Consider the following 23,516-nt stretch of genomic DNA (forward strand, 5'->3'; position numbering starts at 1 on the left):
ATCAAATCCATGTTTCGCATCTTTCCACAGACAACCCCCCCCCCAAAATCCCACACCTTGACTTTCAGTATGTAAGACAAAAAGTGTCTCATCTGAGTAAAGACAAGTGCCAGATAATAGTAGAGAGAGAAGAAGGCAACTAGATCATAGTTCCCTCCTTTATGTGGTGACCTTTTTTCTATCCTATGTCTTTGTTTGCTACATCCACCTACTGTATCTGGTGCTTCCATAACCAGGGACCGATACAACATTCACACTCAGGATACCTTGATTCAGTACAAAGAGAATGTAGAAGTTATTAGTGTGCGGCTCTTCTTTGACCCTGAACACCCACCAAGCTCTTGCCTACTTCCAGCTTCTAGCTGTCAGTATCTGAATCTCTGGACATGAGGACTTTTCTGGTGAAAATGGAAACACAGATGATATATGGCAGTGAAATAAACCCTTTTATTTTACATCAGTAGCCTTCAGCCAATGGCTGCCAGACGTTGGATATCTGTTCCAAATAAATTATCCCACATCAAAGTGGAATAATCATGAAGAATAATATTTTGTGCTATTTGCTAGGACTTTCTGTCAGAATTTCACTCCAGTTGCTGCTGTGGTGGTAGGAGATGCAGCGTGCCTTTTCCTTGAATAGTCTGCCTTCCTTTCCCTAGAGTCCTTCTTCATTATTCTATCAGTGGTCTCTGTGCCTTTCAAGCACACAAATGGAACCTTATTCCAAACCCTGGCCTCCCAAATCTAAATCCTTAGTTTTCCCTCCATCCCATATTCTCGATGATGCCTGCAATTTTGTTCACCCCTGTGGTCAATGTCTCTACTTGGCTGTACTAACTGTGTGAGTTTTTCCTCTTTAAAATAAAAATTTTAAACTCTCTTTACTGCTGCATTGCTTCAGAGAGGCATTTGATATTTCAAATATAGCTTCATTTCAGTAACTGTTTGGTCTGCCCCCACCCCCTGACAATACATTAACTAATTCTTTTCTCAAGCTACAAGGGAGTGGCTGGGTTGGGAACTGGCTATTAAGACCAGCTCTGGCACAACAAATGGAAGACTTTCCACTGTTGCTAGTGAAGAACTCTAACAAAGGTAGGATAGTGTGCAGCAAAAATTACTTGCCTCTTTGAGCTGGCAAGGAATATAATTAAAATAAAGACGTGACATCTTATGTGACAGAGTCTGAGTAGGAAGCATAGCATTTATTACCTCCTGTTCGCTAGCTTTTCTTTGAAGGAAAAAAGTCAGCAAGATTTTATCTCGGATGACGCCTACTCACCTGGCTTGGCTTAAGCTAAAAACGCATGAAAATGGTGGTGCGGGAAGTAGTACGCCAGATATGCGATCTGACCATGTTATAGTGTAAGCACTAAAGCTAAAATTGATTTTCCCAGGAGAGGGATGATCAGCAAATGTGCCCTATATGCTAAAATCTTACAATGGAACAGGCACTGTTAAAGAACAGGGGACACGTGTTGTCAGCAGCGATACATAGCAATGCCTGTCCTTTGGGATTCTAGCAAGGGCTGAAACTCAGTGTACACCCAGATTATTAGGAACAACCTATTGTTTGACTCAGAATCTATGTTACCCATGAAGGAGTTTTTAAGAAGTTATTGTTTGTCTTGTAATAAATATTTTTAATCTCCTGTCATTCTTTCTAAGGAGAGGGTTTATGAGAATGCTGCCCTGACTCTCCATGGAGGAGTAAGAAAAATTGGCTGAACTCCGGAGTCTTGCTGAAGAATTCATCTCATAACTTAAGATCCCTCAAATCTAGTCCTCAATTCAGACCACAGCATCCTTCCTTTCCTAAATACAGTTTCTGAGTAGGAGGTTCTCAATGTAGTACTGACGTAGGTGTGAATATTCAGTGTTTAAAGTCATGGGAAGCAACTTAAATTAAATTGCCTCGAAGTTTTTTAAGCTTTGAAATTTCTATTTTCGATTTTTTTTTTTCAAAAAGAAGGGGAGAGAGAGAGAGAGAAACAGCCTGTTCACTGGAGTAACTTTTGTCTACCTACTCCCCAATTCCCTAGGATTCAACAATTCAGTTTTGGGGTACTAGAATAACAAGTCTGTTAGTACTGGAAAAATATACTTTTGGCATGTTCTTTTGATATTGGTGATTAGTGAAAAAACCAGCAACATCCTTTTCAGTGAGGTCTCCTATACAAAGTAGAGTCACAACCATCATGAAGAGAAGCTATATTTACATAGCCATGTTCTCTTGCAAACTTGTGTGTGCAATCTGCTCCTTAACATCCCATCTGGCATGGATTGAAGAGATTCAAGACATGAGCTTACTTAAAGCAATACAGTTTTTAAAACAGATTTTTTTTGTTCCGAGAAATAAAAGATTCTAGTCTGATTTTCCTAAAATTTCAAAATCTCTTTAAGTTAATGATCTGAACTGATTTTGCTGTCCACAAATGCAATTGTGATGATGTATGATCTACTGGAGGGTGGTTTTAAGCCAAAACTGGCCATCAACCTATGAGAAAATGGTTTAACTTTATTTCCAAATCTCTTGCTTACGTGAGTTTGAATTTTCTCAGTTGCTTTTTAGCTCAGTGGATGTAGATTAGTTCTACTCTGTAAGGACGTGGATAGTGTTCATTGGGAAAGTGAATAGTGCACTACTGATGCCTGTCAACAGTGGGTGCTAAATGAATATTTGTGGAATAAAAAACAAAACAACCGTCCCTATTGTTTCTTAGCACTATATAGGTTTATTATTTTTCAGCACTGCAACAATCATTATTTGATTCTCACAAAGCAACTAGGGAATAAACCACCTGTCATTAATTCTGTATTCTTAAGGAAAGTTACCCAACTTTCAACTGATGCGGTTTGAGTTTGAACTCCAGTCATAGAAATAAAAGATTACATGGTGACTTTAGAAATCATTGAGGCATGGAACGTGGGACTTCCTTGGAAAAGAACAAATAGGTCAGGTTGATGAAAACTGAAAGGCATGATATACAGGAAATAACTCGAAGCAATGTGGAATGGTAAATTTGACCATTTTATAGAGGGATATGATGGCTCTACTGGAAGATTTTGAGCAAGAGATTGGAATCTTTTAGCCAGATTTTCTTTTTTTAATGACGGACTGGAGGAGGGTAACAATAGTAGCAAGAGCAAGAAGAACTATTTCTGCCACAAAACAAGGAGAGAGAGAGAGAGAGAGAGAGAGAGAGAGAGAGAGAGAGAGAGAGAGAGAGAGAGAGGCTTTGAAATGGAGAGAATTGAAGTTGAAATACTGTACTCATAGACAGTAACTGGAGCCAGAGAAGACATTGTGAAGGCACCTCATAAACTCCTTTTCTTTGTAGTGGAAAATGAAAGGTTTTTATGAGCAGTTAATGGTCATCCAAGATTTGATAGCAGCAATTACGGTAGAGCCAGCTGACAGTAGCCAGCCTTTGGTAACATTGTCAGTAGTGTGAAAAAGCCAGGAAGATTAAAATGATAAGGCATTGTATACTTGGGGTTTTACACCTAAGACATGCTCCATTAAGATGGTTAACTAAAAATTAGGGTGAGAGGTACAGGAATGGGAAGGAGTGAAAGGTCTGTAAGGAGCCAGAAAATGAAAACTGAAGTTCATTGTGTGTGAAGATGTGGGGAAGAGAATTATAGAGTCAGAGGAAGGAATTTGAGAGTCTGAGAAATGACCATTTCAAATGTCTAGTGAGTGATTACAATGCAAATTGAAATAGACCATTGTGACATAGGAAGCCCCTGTGATAGAGAACAGGGTGACCGAAAACCCATCAACAAGGATGATGATTTTTACTTAGAAGAGTGTACCAGAGAACAGATATATACAGTGAAACTTAATTTATGGAGAAAGCCTGAACAGAAACAAAATGCAAAATAAAAGTATTTTCCTTCTATCCATTTGTCTCCCTCCCTAATTGACTTCATCGGTCCCCCACTTTCATTGTCAAGTGACAAATCCTCAATTAACACAATTCTGAAAGTTTGCTCTTCAACCCAGCTGCTAGCTTCACGAAAAGGCCTGTTTGTCATTTATTGGAAAGAGTACACTTCCCTGTTTGTTAATAACTTTTGGACGGCTAGCAGAGAAGAGAAGAGAATAAGGTTGAAACAATGTATTAGCACTTGGTAGAAGCAAAGTTGGAAACAATGACCAGAGCTACGAAACTGCAATAAGAAGGTTGCAATCTAGCTTGAAATGTACCATTGTAGCCTTTGCTAGACAAAGACCTGTCTTAATTTCTGTTTCTGTGATAAGCCATCGTGACAAAAAGCAGATCGGGGAGGAAAGGGTTTATTTCATTTTACAGCTTTCAGGTCACACTCCATCACTCAAGGAAGTCAGGGCAGGACCTCCAGGAAGGAACCTAGAGGCAGGAGCTAAAGCAGAGGCCATGGAGGAATGCTGCCTACTGTCTTGCCTTCCCTGGTTTTGCCCAGCCTGCTTTCATATAATATCCAGAACCCCTTCCCACATGGGTGGCATAGCCCATGGTGATTTTGACCCAGCTACATCAATCATCAATCAAGAAAATGCGCTACAGGCTTGCCCACAGGCCAACCTTGAAAGAGCATATTCTTAATTGAGGTCCCTCCCCGCTTCCAAAATGACTCTAGCTTCTGTCAAGTTGATATAAAACTAGCCAGTCTCAGAGTAAATGGAATTTATCTAAAATTGACCAGCAAAGAAATTGCAGAATTGCAGTAAAATACTAAATAATATGCTCAGAGTGAGAGGAAAAGCATCAAAGCCTAGGCAAGAGATCCCTGTGTCTCTCAATCTACCCTTGAAACAGTGAACCCTAAAAATGAAAAAAAAATCACAGAAATCTCATGCTGAAATAATAAAAAGATCCCAGAAAGACTTAACAGCTCTTTATACCATTTCACAGGGTGAGACTGTAGTCCAGACAAGGATGAATCAGTAGTCGGTGGAATGACACTTTGGCCAGGACTGCTTAGATGTGCATGTCCTTTTCCCACTAAACTTTAAGCTCACTTCAGGACCTGGATGACAGACATGGAGGTGGGGGCTCGTTAGCTGAATCACTGGCTTTATTAGCAGTGAGTCTGCTTTTAATGTGACTCTTTTAATTAGCTAGACATGGCTGGGGCCACAGCTTGTAACTCCAGGTTTGATAACATTATTACTTCAAAGATAGGTTTCTTTTGTCTCACTAAGAGAGTTAAGGCTCTGCTTTTCTTACATGTGCTTGTTGTGTACCCTTAAAGCGCTCCCAAAATTTATCAGAAAATTTTACTTTCCAGAACATTGAGTATCTCCCTCTACTGCATATATAATATATACAATCTCCTTCTCCCTTTACTGTATATATGATATACAATATAAATGATATCCTTCTCCTTCTACTGTATATGTAATATATAATATATATGGTAATATATATGATAGCATCCTTCCTCTACTATATATATGATATACAATATTTACAATCTCCTTCTCCTTCTACTGCATATATGATATACAATATATATGATATTATCCTCTCTACTGTATATATGATATATAATATATATGATATCCTTCTCTCTCTACATATATATGATATGTGATGTATATGGTATCATCCTTCTTCTACTGTATATATAATATACAATATATTCAATCTCCTTCTGCCTTTACTGTTTATATGATATATAATATATATGATATCATCCTTCCTCTACTATATATGATATACAATATATACAATCTTCTTCTCCCTCTACTGTATATATGATATACAATATATATGATATCATCCTCCCTCTATTGTATATATAATATTGAAGTCTCTTGGAGATTACTCTGTTTTTAATAACCTTATTTCTTTACTACTTCCATACTTCCTATTAGCTAAAACTCGATCTTATTACTATAGACCTTTTTCTGTTATCCCTAAACATCTCAAATTAGGGAGCTGTATCATTGGTCTCCATGACTCAATCTAAAACCTTTCCTGCTTTAACTTATAGAACTGTGTTCTCTGCTGATTTTTGACTTCACGTTCAGGCCATCTATTTGTTGTCTAATTTTGCTACTTCTTTAAATAAGGATATTGCCCCAATACTGAATTTTCCTTCTCTTTTCTATCTGTTGTATATTTTGTCAGATCTTATTCAACATCCAATTTTTTCTTTTGCCTAAATAGAGATTCCCCAATATAGATTGAATTCTTTGGCCTCTACCCTGGTTAGATTTTCTTAACTTGACATAAACCAAGACATATCTGGGAAGAGGGAACCTCAATTTGAGAAAATTTCTCCATCAGATTGGCCTATAAGGAAGTTTGTTAAGCATCTTTTTGATTAATTAATGATGCTGGAGGTCCTAGCCCACTCTGGGTTGTGTTACCTATGGGCAGGTGGTCATGAAATGTTTAAGAAAGGCAGATGAATGTTTACTGGAGAGCAAACCAGTAAACAGCACTCTTCCATGGTTTTGCTTTGGTTCCTGCCCCTAAGTTCCTGCCTTGAGTTCCTGCCCTAGATTTCTTCAACAACTGACCATGAAGGAGTAAACCAAATAAACCATTTTCTTGCCAATTAATTTTGGCTACGGTGTTTGTCACAGCGGTAGAAAACAATAGTACATACAGCCTCATTCATGAGTTCATCTTTATTTCTTATTGGGAATCTTCCCAAAACTCAATTCACTACCCTAAATCCCAACGTAAACTACACTTCCCACTTTGGAGTAGCTCTACTAAAGCCTCAAACAAGCTCCCAGACAATTATTCTGGAAGTTTAAAAAATTTTATCTGATATCTTTTATCCCATAACCTTAACTTTTTGGTTCTACTTTATTAGTTTTCTTTTTACCATTTCCCATTATTTTTATTCTTATCATCATTATTGTCCAAATCTATAGTCTATGTATTGCTAACCAAGGCTAAGGAAAACCACCTGTCATTTCTCAACCTGATTCTCTCTGATCTCACCGTAAACTATATTTAAGTCTGACAAATATCCTGAAAATACAATAGTCATCATAACAGTGGCCTCATAATGAACTTTTATTTTGTATTCAATAATGTTCAAATTCCTTCTTTTAGCGTCCTTAGTCTGAAAGTCTAGTTCTACTTTGCCTTTACAGCAAAATAGTATTTCTCTGAATGGAGCATGTTCTCCAGACAAGTAGAGTTATTTTCCATACATGTTTTGAGCTTACTTGTGATCTGGTCTTTGGCTCTTGAGACTCTCACTCAGCCTTTGCCCTTATTTTTTCATTTCCAAGTCCTACTCTTTCCTAAAAATCCACCGTTAATATTTCGCCACCAATATTAGTCTTCCTGATTACCCAAGAAATAAAGGTATCTCCCTTACTTGACCATTCAAGAGCTTCTAATTATAGATGCACAAAAGACATAAATGATGGTAATCATGACTTTATCCTGAAATCTTACAAAACTCAAAACTTGCTTTACTGATGTATAGCTACTATTCAATGTGAATTGCCACTTAAAATATCCAAGTCAGTAGATTTTACATGCTCTCAGAATTATGAGACTGTCAGTAGAATATTGTGGGGGGGGTCAGGTTCTGTGTTGCCAGGCTGACCTTTCATTCTTGGACTCAAGTGATCTTTTGTCTTCAGTCGTCCAAGTAGTTGGAGCTTCAGGCATATCCCAATGTGTTTCCACTACATTCTAATTTCAGTATACTTTTCTTCCTACTATAGGAAGCCCTATAGTCCTCAATAGTCAGTCCCTTAACTTGAAACAATCATTAGTGCACTTGCCAGCTTTGTAAGTTTACTTCTTCCAGGCATTTCATGAAAATACAGAATCATACAAAATGGTGTTTGGTGACTTTCTACCTTCACTTATCACAATGCTTTCAGAGCTCATTTAGGATGCAGTATATATAAATACTTCCTTTCCTTGTATAGCTGTATGGGTGCACCAAATTATATTTAACTATCCACTGATAATCATTTTATATCTAGCCCAAAGTTATAATACTAGTGTGAGTATTCATGCTCAATTTTTAATAGATACATGCTTTTGTTTGTTATGAGTATAATCAATCATGTTTTGCTTAATGATGAGGATGTATTCTAAGAAAGGCTATTTCCTATTTCATCTGAGCATTGTAGAGTATTTTTACATAAAATTACAAGGTGTATATATATATATACATATATATATATATCATATACTTTGTTGCTCCTAAGTTATAAAGCTATACAGAAGAAAACAGAAGATCATTCTACTGGATACTATAGAGATTTATAACACAATGATAAGTATGGAAAAGATACAGTAAGAAATAATCTAAACAGCATAAATGATTAAAACTGGTACAGGTCATTTACAATAAATGGTCTTATCAGGACTGGAAGCTTCACTAGGTAAGTCAGTGAGTAAGGGACTGAAGGCTTGGGTTGTTACCATAAACTAATATAGACTTTAAAACATACACTTGAATACATGCATGTTTGTGGCACTGGAATTGAACTTACATGTAAGACAAGCATTTGGCCACTGAGCCATATCTTGGTCTCCTATTTCTTTTTGAAAAAAAAGAATTATTCAACAACTTTAGTTTATTATAACTTTCCTACTTTATATACCATCATAATTTTTGACTCCTTTGTGGTAATATTTAGATTGAAAGATAGCACATATTCAACTGTACAAAACATGTCTTCCTTTCCATGATTTTTCTATTTTTTTCTGCTTTTAACTTATTTCTTCCAACATGCTTGTTAACAATAGAGGCAGTTACCTGTGATGTTTCAACTCTACCCAAAGAACACAGGCAATTAAGGAATTCGGATAAGGGGAAGGAGGAAGAAGAAGCACACATCATTCAGGCATAATCTGAAACCCTATTGTCAGAGTCAGTTCTAGCATGAACGGCTAGAGGAATAATAAAGTTAATATCAACACAAAGATTAGGGAAAACTGCAGATGTTTTGGATGTCAGTATAAGTTGCTTCACTTATATATGTAAACTGGAGCAAAATTCTAGATTGGATTAGGGCTCAAGGAAATTTCACCTTCAGTGAGAATCAAAATGAACAATGAACAGATCCATAGCTGAGATCCTAACTTTTCTCAAGCTACGCTGAGCAAATACTACATACACTACTAAATATCAGCAACTTCCAGCTTCAACCAACATTTTCTTTTAAAAATAGTTCAGAATTTTTGTGTGTCTTTAATAATTTAAATCCAGTTAGTAGAATACAGATGAAAATCTCTCCTCACTTAGGTAGTGTTTCACTTCGGCTTCGGCATCTGACTGAATCTGAAGACTTAGCCTCAAGCTGGTAAAGTCTTAATTGACTTTATAGAAATCGCAGTTCTCACAGAATTAAGCCTTTAACTCACTGGAAACTGATTGGAAACTACAATATTTTCCACATTATGGTGAGAAGTGTTTCCAAAATTCTGTTCCCAGTCACTGGAGATAAGGCAAATCAGGTGAAGGGTGCTTTAGGTGGTACATTTTGTTTTTATTTATATTTGGACTCAGATCAACTGAGTTTTCACACTTAAATACCAGAAATTTTGGAGTATTTATTCATTGGTAAGTGGTAAGCAAAAGCCACTGAAGTTAAAATGACATGATGATGCGGAGCATCTTTTAGGTTTGGTGGATTGAAAGTCGGGGAAGAAAGGAAAAGGCACCGCTTTAAGGAGGAGGCGGAAACACATTCTTCAAGCTTTTACTTTAGGTTTTCAAATTCTTGCACTATAACAATTCCAATGTTATATACAACAACATTGTAATGCAATACTGTATACCAATATACCTTGAATAACAATGTTATGTACAGCTTAGTTGGTACCTGTAACAGTGAGTACCATAGTGCCCACAGCCTGACTTGTGCATGTACTTGGGGGTGATTCCAGCGTGAATCCCACTAGTTAAGACTGAAAAAACTGGGTACTACTAATAACTTCAACAATTAAATCACACCATCCTGCCCAATCCTATTTTGACCATTTTTGTGATGTGTCCCTGTCCTGGATCATTTTATATCAATTTGACACTAGCTAGCTAAAGCCATCTGAGAGGAGGGATCCTCGGCTGAGAAAATGCCTCTATAGGATGGGGCTATAGGTAAGGCTGTGAGGACATTTTCTTAATTAGCAATTAATGGAGGAGGCCACAGCCCCTTGTGGGTGGTGCTATCCCTGGGTTGGCAGTCCTGGGATCTATAAGAAAGCAAGCTGAGCAAGCCATGGGGAGCAAACCAGTAAGAAGCACCCCTTCAGGGCCCCTGCATCAGCTCCTGTCTCCAGGTTCTTGCCCTGTTCGAGTTCCTGTCCTGACTTCCTTCAATGACAAACTGTGATGTGGAGGCATAAGCCAAATAAACCCTTCCTCCCCATCACCCTTTGTCGTGACGTTTCATCATAGCAATGGGAACCTTAACTAAGACAATCCCTATTTATTCATCTGTGACACATAATCACTAACATTAATGTGCAGCCTACCCTAAAGCATATGTTGAAATAATTGAGCCTTACAGAAACATTACAAAAGTGATATAGAATGTTTCTACTTACTTCTTGCCTAGTTTCGTACTCCATTTTTGAGAGTAATTTATAAGCATGCATGCTTCTATCACCCCATTTTTAGGTGGTGTTGGACTCTAGACAATTTATAAAGAACACATTTATTTCTTACAGTTCCAGTCTGGGAAGTTCAAGATTAAGCCATTAGCGTTTGGTGTGGTGTCATCCTTCATGCTTTGTCATCTCTTGGTAGAGTTGGAAAAAGAGCAAGAAGATGGACAAACCCACTTTTATAATTAACTTTCTCTCTGTTGATAATAAACCCATCAATAGTGATATAAATTCACTCATGAGGACATACCCCTTAGGACTAAACACCTTGTAAAGATCCCATCTCTCAACGCTGGTATCAGGTTGTATATTTTCAGCACACAAAATTTGGGGGATGTATTGAAACCATAGCATTCAACTTTCCCTAATAAACATTTTATATAAACATCATACAAGTCTCAAACTAGGAAATTAACTGTGGTACAGTACTATTGACTAAACTATAGCTCTTAGATTCAAAGACCATTAATTTTTTTCAGTGAAGTTCTTTTTCTGATCTAGGATTGTAGCCAGGATCCCATATCACATTGTATTTTTATGCCTTTCTTAGTCTTTTCAATCTGTGGCAGCTCCTCACTCTTTCCTTGAATCTTATGACTTTGATATTTATGGTAAGTGCAGTCAGTTATGATGTAGAAAGTTCCTTAATTTGTGTTTTCCTAGTGCTTTTTCATTATTAGGTTGGGGTTAGTTCTTTCACAGAAAAAAAAGCTCTTTTGCAGAAATGGTATAAAAGTGATGCAGTGTCCATCTTAATGTCTCATTTCAAGCAGTGTATGATGTCAGCTTATTCCATTATTGGTAATAAAACTAAAAAATAATAAAACTTTATTTTATAATAATAATAACGCTTTATTAAAACTAATCACTTAGTTTAGGTTGTATCTTTTGATTTTCTTCCCTATAATGCTGCCTTTATTCATCTTGTTCTTAATAAATATCAGGAGTTTTTAAGAGAAAAGTATTGTTCACATGTCTTTAAATACCTGGGAAACACTTCAAATAAGAAGACTAGTAACGTACTTTGAACACAGAAAAAAAAAGTTAATGCGGAAGAAATGTTTCCTTTACAGTCAAGCTTTCTTTGAGCTGCTTTCCTGTCTTGCAGTCCTTCACTGTCAATTTATTTGAGACAAAACAGAAGCTTTTATAAATTTAATATCTGTTTGAAAAAAGAGTAATTACCTGCTTTATTTTGGTTCTACTACTGTACATTTCAGACACGTCCTGAAATTGAGGCAGTTAGAAATGCACTATGCTAACAGGGTACATCTTTTGTGGGTGGCCATGATCTCTCTTCATGTATGTGAATCAGAAGATCATTAATTTTAAAGTGTAAATATGTCTTTACTTATAAAAGCACACCTTTAATCCCAGTGCTCTGGAGGCAGAAGCAGGCAGATCTCTATGAGTTCAAGGCTAGCCTGGTCTACAAAGTAAGTTTCAGGACAGTCAGATCTGTTACACAGAGAAACCCTGTCTCAACCCCATCCCCCTAAATAAATAAATAAATAAATAAATAAATAAATAAATAAAATGGTGGAATGGAATCATTATTTCACATTCCACTTTCTAAGTTGGCTTTAAACATCTCTCTCTCTCTCTCTCTCTCTCTCTCTCTCTCTCTCTCTTGAGACAGGGTCTCACTGTGTGTCACTATGTAGACCAGGTTGGTTTCGAGTTCACAGAGATCTGCCTGCTTCTCACCACTGAACCTTAGGGTCAACTTAGAAAGTTAAGTGCTGACTTCTTTAACAAATTATTTATTCCCTCGTTTCTCCTTCTCCAATTCTTCACTCAGGTGTTCAACTACTCTACCGGCTGAGTGGACAGTTAGTAACAGTGCACTGCCATAAAGAATTCAGTAGAATACTTCCTAAATAAAACCCTAGCAGCACCGACACTGAGAGAAATAATTAATAAATTGGACTTCCTGAAACCGAAAAGCTTCTGTAAAGCAAAGGACAGGGTCAACAAAATAAAACAACAGCCTACAGAATGGAAAAACATCTTCATCAAACCCGCATCAGACAGAGGACTGATCTCCAAAATATACAAAGAACTCAAGAAATTGGTCACCAAAAGAACACATAATCCAATAAAAAAATGGAGTACAGACCTAAACAGAGAACTCTCAACAGAGGAATCAAAAATGGCTAAAAGACACTCAAGGAAATGTTCAGCGTCCTTAGTATTCAGACAAATGCAAATCAAAACAAATCTGAGATTCCTTCTTACACCTGTAAGAGTGGCCAAGATAAGAAACACTGATGACAATTTATGCTGGAGAGGTTGTGGGGAAAAGGGAACACTTCTGCATTGCTGGTGGCAATGTAAGCTGATACAACCCCTTTGGATGTCAGTGTGGCAATTTCTCAAAAAATTAGGAAACAACCTGCTTCAAGACCCAGCAATACCACTTTTGGGTATATATCCAAAGGATGCTCAATCGTGCCACAAGGACATGTGCTCAACTATGTTCATAGCAGCTTTGTTTGTCATAGTCAGAACCTGGAAACAATCTAAATGCCCCTTGACCAAAAAATGGATAAGGAAAATGTGTGCATTTACACAATGGAGTGCTACACAGCAGAAAAAAATAACGATATCTTGAATTTTGCAGGCAAATGGATGGAGCTAGAAAACAGCATTTTGAGTGAGGTAACCCAGACCCAGAAAGACAAGTATCACATGTACTCACTCATAAATGGCTTTTAAACGTAAAGCAAAGAAAATCAGCCCACAAATCACAATCCCAGAGAACCTAGACAACAATGAGGACCCTAAGAGAGACCTACATAGATCTAATCGACATGGGAAGTAGAAAAAGACAAGAACTCCTGAGTAAATTGGGAGCATGGGGACCTTGGGGGAGGGTTGACGAGGGAGGGAAGAGGCAGGAAGGGGAGCAGAGAAAATGTAGAGCTCAATAAAGATCAATAAAAAGAACGAAAAAAAGAATTCAGTAGATAGAAGGAGAAGTGACTCCTGAACTCAGAAAAATGTATCACTTATTCCAGCAGCACAAAGGGTTAAGATATGCTATTACAGTTATTGAAGATTTTGTTTCTCAGTATGTACAGAAGAACTCCCAAAGATAAAATCCATGGATGGTACAAATTCTTTCAAAACAACAGTATTGTGATAGCTTTTCAGTTAAATATGCCTTTGAGACTGAAACTAAAGGAATTGTATGAGAAACAAAATAGACAACTTGCCATTCCCTTCCTTTGTTGTATTCTGGCGTAGTTGGGGCCTTAGCAGGCACAGTTTGATACCCCGTTACAGAAATTACAGAAAGTCTGTCCTGGAAAGGTCAAGATTTGTCTGCAAGCCTCCAAGTGACAAATCACTAATTTGCAAAATGAAGGCTAATTCCTTGCTAGTGAACTACCTATAGATGGCCCGGGACAGAAAGAAACTGTCAGAAGCGCATAAAGCTGATGGGGAGACCTTGTTTACCAGTTATCTTTAAGAGGTGGGACCAAGTTCGAGTGTGGTTCTCTGGGACCCGGAGAAAAATGGTCCATGACCCAGATCCACTCTCTCTGTGTGTGTGGTTCCCTAGGGACACAGCTGAGCTTGGACTTCTCGTTTCTGTTTTGTGAGTTTTCCCCTTCTAATAACTAAAAATATAATTGTTTTATCTTTTAGCTAGCCTGGTTATTTCCCGAATAGAGTTAACTTCTACACAAAGCCAGAGGCACCAAGCCCATATGGATGGGTCTGTGGATCAATAACCAGATATTTGTTCACAAGTCTTTCCCCTTACATCTGTAAGCTTCCTGAAGGAGGGAGCATGGCATGCCCGTCGCAGCGTCACCCTAGTAGCTGGTAGAACGATAGACCTGTAAAGAAGCCTTAGGAAAAGTCTATATCATGAGGTTGGCAACTTCAAATCATTCTCTTACTGGGAGATTCTCAAACACTTTGGATACAATGTTTGTCGGCTTTGTTTTCAGTTGCCTTCTGTATCCCAAGATGTATGTGGGTGTGAGCTGGTTGCTCTAGGCTTGGGCAGCAATCGTTCATCTCATCTTTCATCACATATAATTTAAGCCAAGTAAAGTGTAAATTAATCCTAATGTCAAATAATTTGATCCCCTTGACCAAGGACAGGTACTTCTGACCCATTCTAAGTTAGAGACATGATCTGTCAGGCATGCACGCATCATCTTGTGTTTCCTTTTTACAAAAGCCTTTATTTTCTGTTCCCTTAGTCTTTATTTCCTGAGAAAATGTGAGCTGCCTGAGAACTTGGATCTGCAGGGTCTTATTTATAGCTATGACTCTGACATATGCCACCTAGAAGTGAGGAGACAGTCAATAAATAACTGTTGCATAAATGCATGAACAAAAGGTACAAAATACAGCACAAAAGATATGATCAAAGGCTTATGAAAAAATAAATAAGGGGGATTCTATATTCAGGTGGGAATGCATTTATACTTAGTCCAGCTAGATGTGGTAGAACATGCTTGTAATTAGAGCATTCAAGAGTTCAAGGCCATATATATCATATATATATATACATATATACACATACATCAAGGCCATATATATCGCTATATATTCAGCTATATAGAAAATTCAAGGCTAAGCTGGGATGTATGAGATATTGTCTCCATTCTTTTCTTCTAAAAAGAACCCAGTCTAGGAGGAAGTGAAGTAGGCGAAGTTCTAAAAATACATGTGTAGAAAAGAAATAGGGGGAACAGGACAGGAGATACAAGAATTGGGACAATAAAAGCACATGATTTGGTATCCAGGCAGCAAAGTATGGGGCTTGAAGTGAGCAGAGATAGGATGAGGAGGAAGGGAAAACAGTAGCTGTCTTAGGGTTAATATTGTTGTGAAGAGACATCATGACCACAGCAATTCTTATAAAAAATATTTAATTAAGAGTAGCTTGCTTACAGTTTCAGAGGTTCAGTCTATTACGATCATGAAGGCCAGAACATCAACTTGCAAACAAATGTGGTGCTGGAGCTGAGAGTCCTACATCTTCCTCAGAGGAAGTTGACTGACTGTCACATGGAGTGAAGCTTGGGGAAAGAAACCTCAAAGCCCACCCCATGCAACACTTCTTCCAACAAGACTGCACCCACTCCAACAAGACAACCACTCCATAGTGCCACTCCATTTGGGGGCCATAGTTTTCAAACCACCTCATTCCACTCGCTGACCCCCAAAGGCTTATAGCTATATCATAATGCAAAAATTGCATTCAATCCGACTTCAAAAGTCCTCATAATCTATAACGGTCCAAAATCTCTTCTGAGACTCATGTAATCTGTTAACTGTAATCTCCTGTTAGATTAAAATCAAAAAGCAGAGCACATCCAAAATATATACATATATACAATACCATCCAAAGTGCAGGGAAGGGAGCATAGAGAGGAACTGACCTAAAACAAGACTGAAAACTGGCTGGGCAAACTCCAAACTCTGCCTCTCCATGTCTGATGTCAAAATGCCCTTCGGGTCCCCAGCTCCATTCTATGACTGCAACACACTTCTTTTTCTTAGCACTCCCTATTAGTAGCTCTCCACGGCAGGTATCCCATGACTCTGGTATCTCTAACATCTTGGGTTCTCCAAGGTTGCAACTTCACAGCTTCACACAAAGGCCTCTCTAGTCCTCTATTCAGAGACACCCCTGACACATGACTTCCAACATAGAGACAACTTCTATAACCCATTTCTTCTATCCTTAACTCTAAAGCCATAACCATGTGGCCAAAGCTGCCAAGTTCTGCTGTTTACTGGGACTGAAACATGGTTCCCTTGTTTAATTACATCTTCACCAGTTTTCTACTTTCCCTTACGGCCTAAACTTGATCTTTAGACCAGGCTGGCCTCAAACTCAGAGATTTGACAGCCTCTGCCTTCCCAGTGCTGGAATTAAAGGCATGCACCACTACACCTTGCTCTAAACTTTTTAAAATTCCTTTCCACAAATTGGAAACGTAGTTGGGTGGAATCTTGCCCTAAGGTCACCATTCCTTTTATATCATTCCATTCCATTCAATTTATTTATTTATTTGTTTATTCATTCATTCATTTTAGAACAACCTTTTCTCATTTTACATACCAATCCCAGTTCTCAGTTCCTTCCCTCCTCCTGCTCCCCTTATCTTCCCCCAACTCTACCCCCTATCCACTCCTCAGAGTAGGAAAGGCTTCCAATGGGGAGTCAACAAAGTCTGGCTTATTACTCTGTAGAAGGACCGAGGTCCTCCCCCTATATCTAGGCTGAACAAGGTATCCCTCCAAAGAGAATGAACTCCAAATAGTATTTGAACTGGCTTTTATTCCATTTCTTAATCTTTTTATCTTCTTGCACAAAGAACTTAGCTCAATTCAGCTTTATGGTGCTTTCTCCTTGAATATTGTTTCTTGCTCAGCTTGCTTCTTTCTTTATATATCTTCATTAGAGTTATCACTAATAACCACATGACAGAGTCTGTACCAGGCTGTTTTGAGATTTCTTTTGCCAATGGAATTAACCCAACACTTTTCAGTTTAGCCTTAGGCAGATTCTTTGGACAAGGGCAAAATGAAGTCACTTCCTTCACCAAAGTGTCACAAGAATGATCTCTAGGCAGCAATGTAGTCATATTTCATTTTTATTTTAATAAATAAGACTTGCCTGAAGTTCAGAGTTAAATAGCTGCATTGCCTCACAGACCAGGCAGTAGTGACACACACCTTTAATCTCAGTAGCCACACTAGTTTGTCATAGAAACTAGGTGGTAGTGGTGCACGCCTTTAATTCCAGCATTAGAGAAGAATGTAAGATAGGAGAAGACAACTCTCACTTACAGTCTCATTCTGAGATTCCTGGAGGCAGGAGCGCCATTTCAGACTGAGATAGAGGTAAGAGCCAGTGGCTGGCTGTTTTGCTTTTCTGACCTTCAGGTTGAACCCCATTTTCTGTCTCTGGGTTTTTATTAATTGTGCTACACAACATACTAAAATTTTTCTCTGAAACCTCTTGAGTTCAAATAACTCTTAGCAATTATGTCTTCGGTGCTCCTACTAGTATGTCTCATTAAGCAGTGCTTAAAGCATTCCACCGCTTTCCTATCCTGAAGTACCAAAGTCCACATTCTTCCAAACAAAATATGATCAGGTCTATCACAATAACTCAGTCCATGGTATCGACTTATGTCTTAGTTAGGGTTTACTATTGCTGTAAAGAGGTACCATGACCATGGCAACTCATAAAAAAATTAACTTTAAGTGTAGGACTGAGAATTTGAATGATAAAATCAGAAATATTAAAATCCATACATAGTTACTATCATAGATCAAGTATAAAAAAACTCGTATTTTTATCTTTTGTTATTTCAATTTGAAATCTTTAATATGTATATGGTTCCATTCAGAAATGTGTAATAATTATTTTAGATAGGAGTAAAACTGAGGAATGCTATATTTTATTATAATATAAGATCACTTCCAGTAATTAGAAGAAATAAAATGTAATAGATCTAGAAAACTGTGGTTCATGGTAACGATTAGGTTATTATACTTGTTTAATATAGCTCTTTCTGATTCTGCTTCATAAGTCTAAAACCCCAAATACTAAAATTGGAAATGTGTTCTAATCCACCTTCATTAATGAGATTGCAAACAACTGCCAGAATTTTTTCCCTTTCCTAGACTCTGCAGAAAAGAAATACCACTGGACAAATTTTAAGGAGTTTGTGTAGTTTTTTTCAATGTATAACCTGAATACCTCTTTCTATTCTTGAAATTTTTTCCCTCACTCCTTCAGTACTGTTTTCTGTGTATGTTGCCCTGTATCTTCCTTCCATGATCGCATTGAGTAACCTTTCTGTGGAAAATAGTTTTTAAAGCCTCTTAATTCAAGAGACTCCCACAGAGAACTAATATGACTTTCCATTTTCATTTCTACTAGTCCCTCCCCAAAAACAATGTATGGGGAAAGAGAAACTTTAAATAGATTTTTATCATAGTGTGTCGAGTGTCATACTCACCCACTACTCGCCCAGAAAAGTGAATAGCCATACAAGGGAAAGGAATGAGCCATTCAACACCACTCTGTGTAGCTTTAAATGACAGCTTTGCAGAACATATGCGAGCTCAGAATAAAGACCCCTGGCAAATTCATGCAATATGCTTTGTACACTAATAAAATTCATTATGGTCCCTTGGAACACAACAATTATTCATGTTCTCCTCATTCTATTTTTTGGTGGAGGGTAGTGGGTAGCAAATGGAAATAGTTTTGCATAGCAGTCAGGATGAAGGCAAGTGGGATGTGATTTTTCTCAGGTGTGCAGTTCAGCAAGAGATAGCAGCCCGAATATGAAGGTCGGCAGCAGTATTGCTTTTTCTTGTCAAAGCACTGGAATTAAGTAAAATGGATTTGAAATAGAAGAACATATTGTGCTGTACTTCTTATGGAAGAAAACATATCCCTATAACACTTTGTACAAGCTAACATTAGACATGGTAATTAAATTCAGTGGTTGTTCCAAGATTAATAGATGCTTTACTTCAAGTACTTTGCTAGCAGAACAAAATCAGATGGAAGCAAAAGGAGAGAAAAATGAATCTCGCTCTTCTCATTTCATTGAGCTGTGGGAAAGCAGTTTACAGCTAACCTGTCTCAAAGACCCAATATACCATCTCAAGAGGTGGTCCCCTTTCCTTCTGATACAGGAATTCCCAAGTATACTGACTGTAGAGCAGTATCTTTTGGCTACCAACTAAGCTCCAGCTAAGTGCCACCGCATCCTTTGACAGTATGCCTTACCCAGCACATTATTTTTCAACATAACATAATCTTACTTCAAAAGTCTCAGTTCTTGTCAATAAAGCTGTTGTTCACTAAATTATTTTCACTGGGGACTACTTTTCTTTTCGATGAAAATGCTGTGTTTAGATGAAATCAACTTATGCTTTTGCTTAGTTATAAAAAACAACATAATTAAGCAGTATGTTGTATTATCTTGTATGAGCTTACTTTTCTTAGATAATTTTTTCCTGGTGAAAACATTCTCTGTTTCTAATAATGAAACACAATAAAATAATCTACCTGTTGATGAGATGCAGTGAGAGGGTATATGGTATTCCTTATGAAAACACAAGATCTGAAAAATCACTATGAAACATCAGATAACACCAAATGGACATTTAATGAATACTTATTCAAAAATACAAGTGTCATAAGAGATAGTAAAAGTCTGCCTGACATTTTCAGATTAAAGCAACATTACAATCCAAAATAGTATCTGGTCCTAACCAGAATCCTGGATCTTAAAAGAACTATTGAAAAGAAAATTACACAATTGACAAAATGTAAATATGGTTATACATTGAATAAAACTATATCATGTTTAAATCTTCACTTTTAATAATGTAGTTATATAATATATTACTTTTATGATTATTATTATTTAATTGAAATTTACATACCAATTCCAGTTCTCACTCCTCCCATTCCTTCCACCTTCCCTCCACACCAATCCACTTCTCAGAGAGGATAAGGCTTCCCATGGGGAGTCAACCAAGTCTGACATATCACTTTGGGGCAGGACCAAGGCCATCCCCCTTATATCTAGGCTGAGCAAGGTATCTCTCAAAAGAGAATGGGTTCCAAAAAGCCCAGTTCAAGCACTAGGGATAAATCCTGACCCCACTGCAAGTGACCCCACAGACTGTCTCAGTCATACGACTGTCACCCACATTCAGAGGGCCTAGTTTGGTCCTATGCTGGTTCCCCTGATGTCAGTTCGGAGTCAGAGAGCTCTCATTAGCTCAGCTAAGCTGTTTCAGTGGGTATCCCCATCATGTCCTTGACCCTTTTGTTTATGTTATTTCTCCTTCCTTTCTTCGACTGGACTTCGGGAGCTCAGTCCAGTTCTTCACTGTGCTTCTCTGTATCTGCTTCCATCAGGTGCTGGATGAAGGTTCTTCAGAGACAATTAAGGTAGTTGTCCATCTGATTGCTGGGGAAGGCTAATTCAGACACCCTCTCTACTATTGCTTAGGGTCTTAGCTGGGGTCATCCTTGTGTATTCTGGGGAATTTCCCTAATGCCATGTTTCTTACTAGCCCCATAATGGCTCCTTCAATCATGATATCTCTTTTCTTGCTCTCCCTCTCTGTCCTTCCCCCATCTCGACCACCCAGTTCCCTCATGTTCTCCTTTCCCTTCCCCTTCTACCCACCTCTCCCTTTCTGTCCTCCTTTCTCCCCCCACCCATGCTCCCAATTTTCTCAGGCGATCTTGCCTATTACCCCTTTCCAGGGGATCCATGTATGTCTCTCTTAGGGTTCTTCTTGTTACTTAGCTTCTCTGGGGTTGTGGACTATAGGCTGATTATCCTTTGCTTCACATCTAATATCCACTTATGAGTGAGTACATATATGTTTGTCTTTCTGGTTCAGGGTTACCTCACTCAGTAGGGTTTGTTGAGCTACAGTAATGAGAACAGCTTTGCATTGGCATAAAAACAGACAGGTAGATCAATGCAATCAAATTGAAAACCCTAATATTAATTCATACACCTATGAACATCCGATTTTTGACAAAGAAACTAAAATTATACAGTGGAAAAAAGAAAGCATCTTTAACAAATGGTGCTGTAATAACTGGATGTCGACATGTAGAAGAACGCAAATAAATCCAATCTATCCATGTGTACAAAACTCAAGTCTAAATGGATCAAAGACCTCAGTATAAATCCAGCCACACTGAACCTCATAGAAGAGAAAGTGGGAAGTAGCCTTGAATGCAGGGATCCAGGAGAACACTTCCTAAGTATAACCCCAGTAGAATAGACAATAAGAGCAACACTAAATAAATGGAACTTTCTGAAACTAAGAAACTTCTGCAAGGCAAAGGACAAAACAACAGCCTTGGGAAAGATAGTCATCAACCCCACATCAGACAGATGATGACTGATCTCCAAGATATACAAAGAACTCAAGAAACTAGACAACTAAATACCAAATAATTCAATTTTAAAAATGGGATACAGATATAAACAAAAATTTCTAAACATAAGAATCTCAAAATGACCAAAAGACAGTTATGGAACTACTCAACATTCTTAGCCATCAGAGAAATGGAAATCAAAGTGACTCTGAGACACCATCTTACACTTGTCAGTATGTCCAAGATCACAAACACCAATGATAGCTTATACTGGAGAGGATGTGGAGTAAGGGGAACACTTCTTCATTGCTGGTGGGAGTGAAAATTTATACAGCCACTTTGGAATCAGAAAATTTTCTCAGAAAATTGGGAATCAACCTACCTCAAGATCCAGCAATACCACTCTTGGGAATATACTCAAAGTATTTTCAATCATACTACAAGGACATTTGTTTAACTATGCTCATAACAGCATTGTCTGTAATAACCAGAACCTGGAAACAACCTAGATGCCCCTCAACAAAAGAATTGATAAAAAAAAGTATGGTACACTTACATAATGGAGTATTATTCAGTGGTTAAAAAAGCAATGATATCTTGAAATTTTCATGAAAATGGATGAATCTAGAAAAACCATCCCAAGAGAATATTCTTTTTTTTAAGTTTATTAAAATATAAAAGTTTCCATTTTCGCCCCTCCTCCCAACACCCTCCCCCTCCTCCCACTCCCTCTCCTCTTCTCTCTCCATCCCTAAGAGCAGTCCGGGTTTCCTGCCCTGTGGGTAGTTCAAGTTCCAAGAGAATATTCTTAACATAAAACACACCTTAATGTATTGGGGAACATGGGAAAAAAACAGTCTGTAATTTACCCTCAAATAATCAGAAAAATATTTCAATATCTATCTTCTTATCTCTTCATTTCCATCTATGTATCTATGTGTCTGTATATATATGCATATATATGTATATACCCATTCTGTCTGTCTGTCTATCTATCTCTACCCTTTATATATCTCTATCATCTATCTATCTATCATTGTCTATCTATTTACACTGAATAGATAGTGAAAGGAAGCTTCAATGTACTTCCTTTGGAAGTTTGTTAGGACTTACTAGCAATCTAAAGCATTGTGTAATTATTGGCAACATCAGTCACATCATTTATGTAGCCAAGACAAAACTCCTGAACTGAACTGAGTTGCATATTTATCTGTCTATCCTTTATGTATATGTGGGTCTCTCTCTCTCTCTCTCTCTCTCTCTCTCTCTCTCTCTCTCTCTCTCTCTGTGTGTGTGTGTGTGTTTATGTGGTTACTTAGCCTTTACTACAAGATATTAATATTTAGGTTACAATAATAATTAATCATATTTATTTATGTACTTCAGTGCCAGAGATCAGATCCAGAGCTTGAGTACATTACTGATGAGCAAAGGCTCTACCACTAACCTGCCTTACCAATCTGCTTTCTTTCTTTCTTTTCTATTGAAAAGTATCTAGATTCGGCTCTTGACTGCTTAAGTAATTGTTAATGATATATAATTTAGTTTTTAGAATAGCACTAGCTTCTCAGAAAAATGGAGCAGAAAGTACAAAGAATTTCCATACTCCCCACCCCAGCCCTAATCTTTTCTAAGTTTTACATTCTACATGAGAATGGTACATTTATTATAAGGAATGAACATTGGATTATTATTATTTCCTGAAGACTGTAGTTTATATTAGGGTTCATGGTGCTAGATATTCTACAAATTTGGAAAATTTATAATGGCATATATCCACCTTTATACTACCATACAGAACAGGTTCGCTGCATTAAAAAGATGTGTTTATTCCTTCCTTTTTACAACCCTGGCAGCTAATGATCTTTTTACTGTCACCATGGTTTTGACTATTTGAGAATTTGAGAATGTTATGAAGTTGAAATCAGAATCCTGTCTAGCGCGCACACTCACACACACACACACACACACACACACACACACACACACACATATGCACACACACACAC

The 23,516-nt window shown here is 37.7% G+C and overlaps 1 pseudogene; it reads left to right on the top strand.

Moving 5' to 3' along the window:
• Positions 1 to 23,516, top strand: part of LOC125404615 (large ribosomal subunit protein eL33 pseudogene) — a 158,640-nt pseudogene that overhangs the window by 82,074 nt on the left and 53,050 nt on the right.

The sequence above is a fragment of the Myodes glareolus genome, chromosome X (assembly GCF_982192425.1).
Source record: "Myodes glareolus chromosome X, mMyoGla1.1, whole genome shotgun sequence".
Classification (NCBI taxonomy): domain Eukaryota; kingdom Metazoa; phylum Chordata; class Mammalia; order Rodentia; family Cricetidae; genus Myodes; species Myodes glareolus.